Source organism: Macrobrachium rosenbergii, chromosome 9 (assembly GCF_040412425.1).
Source record: "Macrobrachium rosenbergii isolate ZJJX-2024 chromosome 9, ASM4041242v1, whole genome shotgun sequence".
NCBI lineage: Eukaryota > Metazoa > Arthropoda > Malacostraca > Decapoda > Palaemonidae > Macrobrachium > Macrobrachium rosenbergii.
Genome location: NC_089749.1, coordinates 15,097,946 through 15,103,054, shown reverse-complemented (window position 1 = coordinate 15,103,054; position 5,109 = coordinate 15,097,946).

The window sequence follows — 5,109 nt, the reverse complement described above, 5'->3', positions numbered from 1 at the left end:
AGCTGCCCACACCGCACAAACTGTACGTATACATATTACAGCTACAATTCAAAGAAAAATAAGTGCTTTGTTTATGGGATTAAGGCAATCAATTTCTATCACTAGCTACGCAGTACTGATTTCGAAGCAGGCTCTTAAAATTTCATTGAGAGAATAACACGATAACATTTTTATCGCATCTCTCTATCTCTTGCTTTCGTACAATGGAACGATTGTTGGTCGATAGCCTGAGGATTGTATCAGGTGCTTCAAATAGGGTGATTTCAAGAGCTGAATTTGTTATTCAGACTGTCAGTACTGAGATGAGTTGACAGTTTGCGATTTTTTTGCGGATTATTCACGCGTTTAAATGTGCTTGTTGGTACGCCTTGAGATATGGGATTTACAGTAAATCTGTATTTATCAGATTTTTCAACATTTCACTGTTTTATTATTAGGAAGATATTAATTATATACCTAAAATTTTTTGCTTATTATCCATCCTTACGCAAACAGAAGTACAATGAATATTTTCTCATTTATTAATGAATTATCTTTGAATGCTCTTATTTTATGAATGCACTTCCTCTGTAAGGATTTGTTATCTCACTTATTTATGATAACAATCTCTTGCGTTGTCTTTTAATATTATTATTTCGAAAGATTTTATTCGCAAGTACATTAATGATATACTCAAAGCGTTGATTAGGAAACGACTGGGTAAAAAAGTCGATGTTTGTAAGTGGTGATAATTGGTTCATTTAAATTAAATTAGGTTAAATTGTTCAGACAATTTAATTCAATTGCGAATCTCAAATGCAGTTTCCGTGAAAAAAATAGTAAATTTTCCTCTCTCTCTCTCTCTCTCTCTCTCTCTCTCTCTCTCTCTCTCTCTCTCTCTCTCTCTCTCTCTCTCTCTCGTTGCAACCTCCTAAGTAAATTAGCCAGACCCAGAATGAACTTTGATTACAGAACAAATTATTCATGGAGTTTCCATGAGAAAATATAGTAAATTTTCCTCTCTCTCTCTCTCTCTCTCTCTCTCTCTCTCTCTCTCTCTCTCTCATTGCAACCTCCTGAGTAAATTAGCCAGACCCAGAATGAACTTTGATTACAGAACAAATTATTCATGGGGTTTCCAGGAGAAAATATAGTAAATCTCTTCTCCTCTCCTCTCTCTCCTCTCTCTCTCTCTCTCATTGCAACCTCCTAAGTAAATTAGCCAGACCCAGAATGAACTTTGATCACAGAACAAATTATTCATGGAGTTTCCATGAGAAAATATAGTCAATTTTTCTCTCTCTCTCTCTCTCTCTCTCTCTCTCTCTCTCTCTCTCTCTCTCTCTCATTGCAACCTCCTCAGTAAATTAGCCAGACCCAGAATGAACTTTGATTACAGAACAAATTATTCATAATTGTTGTTGTTTCCTAACAAAGCCACCGTTACGTAACGGACGAAAATTATGTTGTTATATAACTGCGCGATCATTAGTTTGTTATTAACCACATTTATCTGTATCTGGAGGTCTTACAAGTTATGTAAATGAATTAGTGTTAATATTATTGAATCAATAGACATTACTGAATTAATACGCCAAGTGATTTATCACTTCCATGTCAAGACAAAGGGTTTTTCTCGATACGGCAAATCGCAACAAAGCGTTCGGTTGCGTGGAATTGGCTTCGTTTGAGTACTGATCTGTGTCACCACCTCATTCTCCTTCCCCAACTCATCATTATTATCGTCATTATTACAATCACAATCATTCACAAGGAAAGTGAGCATAATATATGACGCCATCGTATGAGGAGTCATATTTCTCTAAGGCGAAGTCGCTGCCAGAACTCGACGAACAAGATCTCGGAGAAGGTCGCCATCGAGGTGGTTAAATTTGGTATTAGCATTATCTGATCGAAGGCTGATAAACAAACACGCAGAGGCTCTCTCTCTCTCTCTCTCTCTCTCTCTCTCTCTCTCTCTCTCCTCTCCATAACATTTGAGACATTGTCAGTAGGCTCATGATTGCAATCGTGATGGGGAGAGAGAGAGAGAGAGAACAAATAAAAGTAGGTGATCCGTCAAAATATTTAGCACCATATTGTAACTGAAAAATATGGAGAATCTCTCTCTCTCTCTCTCTCTCTCTCTCTCTCTCTCTCTCTCTCTCTCTCTCTCTCTCTCCTCCATTTGAAACTCGTTGTCAGCAAGCTTATGTTGATTGCGATTGCTGTGAAGAGAGAGAGAGAGAGAGAGAATACCATTGAATGGTCCGTCAAAACATTTACCAACATATTGTATCCAAAACATTTAGGACGCTCTCTCTCTCTCTCTCTCTCTCTCTCTCTCTCTCTCTCTCTCTCTCTCTCTCTCTCTCTCTCAGCATTACGTTAATGGTTTATGATCACGACCAGTAAAGCACAATCAATCCAGCAGATCATGAATTCGAGAGTCAACCAATTTAATCTTGTCTTCTTTCCATTTATTCCCAGGATATGGAACCCTCTACCTCCCTCTAGTTCCTCATTGGAAAAATCGGTAGAGTTCACGGCTAGCACTCTGCTAGGCCCGAGTTCGAGTCGCCGGCCAGCCAATGAAGAATTAGAGGAATTTATTTCTGGTGATAGAAATTCATTTCTCGGTATAATGTGGTTCGGATTCCACAATAAGCTGTAGGTCCCGTTGCTAGGTAACCAATTGGTTCTTAGCCACGTAAAATAAGTCTTATCCTTCGGACCAGCCCTCTCTAGGAGAGCTGTTAATCAGCTCATGGGTCTGGTTAAACTAAGGTATACTTAACTTTCTATCTCCCTCTGCACTTCCAGGCAGTGACCGAGCACGTCTCGGTACTCTTGGTCTCTTCTCGCCTAGCTAGCTGTTCAACTTCTTTAACTTTACCTACTGCTACTACTACGACTACTATTACTACTACTATTACTACTACTACTACTACTACTACTACTATTTATAATAATAATAATAATAATAATAATAATAATAATAATAATAATAATAATAATAATAATAATAATGGTTGGGTTTTCAAGGCTTTAGACTGATCTGGACAAGGGCATTTGTACCCAGTCTGGCTACTGACCATGAATCGTTCCAGCTCGATTAGTGTTCGTTTTTTTTCTTTTAGGAAAATAAGAAGAGAGAGAGAGAGAGAATGTGAACTTTTGAGAGGCAGTCAGAGATAATTTTAATTATAGAATAAATTATAACATCCAGAAAAACTGTATTGTCTTGTCATCTTTCGGGTGTTACAAGTAACACAAATAATGAATAAATGTATTTCAATATAGACATACATGTGTGTACATGTATGTATACATATATGTGTATATACGTATACACATACTGTGTGTGCATAATCACATCTCTTGGAGACTGACTACAGTATATAAAAGCAGTACTGACACAGTAAGGAATACATGACTCATAAAATCACAAAGTCCCTATTCAATATCTCTCTCTTCATTACTGAAATTGTACAATGATTTAACAATGAGTTTCTTAATTGATATAACATCCCAGATTTCGGTTTCGACATTATACCTTACCCTACAGAAAATATTATACCCTATCCTACAGAAAACATCATTATACCCTAGCCTACAGAAAACATCATTATACCCTATCCTGCAGAAAACATCATTATACCCTAGCCTATAGAAAACATCATTATACCCTATCCTACAGAAAACATCATTATACCCTATCTTACAGAAAACATCATTATATCATATCCTACAGAAAACATCATTATACCCTATCCTACAGAAAACATCATTATGCCCTAGCCTACAGAAAACATCATTATACCCCATCCTACAGAAAACATCACTATACCTTATCCTTAAAAAAAATCATACCTATCCTTCAGAAAACATACCCTGTCCTACAGAAAACATCATTATACCCTATCCAACAGAAAAACATCATTATACCCCATCCTACAGAAAACATCATATGACGTATTTTAAAATCATATCCAAACCTACAGATCATAATTAAACCCTTTTTTTCTCTCTCGCTTCTATACAGGTACAAAGGTGTGCGTCACCTGGCGGCTTCTTAATTAAGGAAAAGCCCCCTGCGCCCTCATCAACCCGCACCTTGAAATATCGCAGGTGTTTGGTGCGGGCTTCTGAAAGGTCATGCCCTTCCAATGTAAATTCAAGGACTTCGGCGGGAGGGGCGAGGCTCTGTCGTCGTTTTTTTTTTTTCGGGTACTGGAGGAGGGAAAAGGTAAGACAAGAGCTTGATACATTGGGTTTTAATCTCGGCGTTGGAGTTCGCAGATTCCTACGAGAAGAGAGGGAGAGACAGGGACCAAGAGATAGTGGGAATGAGGAATGTAGAGTGATTGAGGGAAGGAGCGAGAGGATATAAAAGTGAGAGAGAGAGAGGACACAATTGTAAATATAGATGGAGTTATGAGCTGATACCTAACACAAAGTGAAGGAGAGAGAGAGAGACAGACAGAGACAGGGATAAAGTGGGAATGAGGAATGCAGAATGATTGAGGATACAAGAGAGAGAGAGAGAGAGAGGACACAAATGTAAATATAGAAGGAGAGATGAGCTGATACATAACACAAAGGAGAGAGAGAGAGAGAGAATCTATACAAACCGAGAGAGGGAGAGGAAAGGATCGAGCGAGGGCGCACACACGAGAGAGAGAGAGAGAGGGGAGTGATTATAAATGGCGTGCTAAGGGAAAACCCGAAGTATCAAACAGGTTATAATCAGGTAGGAGCGATAGTTTGACATCTCCAAGGTGCGCAGTCATGGTTCGACCATAAGGATCTCCCAGGGCAGAAGGATCCTGTTACCTGATCCTTTATCGTAGTTAGAGAGGGAGAGAGAGAGAGAGAGAAGACGCGAATGGTATGGGGAAAGGAACAGTGACGAGAGAGAAAAGAATGAGTGTAGAAAAGAGAAGGAGAGGTAAGGAAAGGAAAGCAAGAGTAAGAGAGAGAGAGAGAGAGAAGACGCGAATGGTATGGGGAAAGGAACAGTGATTAAAGTGAGAAGAATGAGAGCTGGGTTCAAGAGCAATGAAAAAGCGGGAAGGAGTTTTAAAGGAAAGAAAAAAAAAAGAAGAGAGCGGAAGAGAGAAGTCGTTG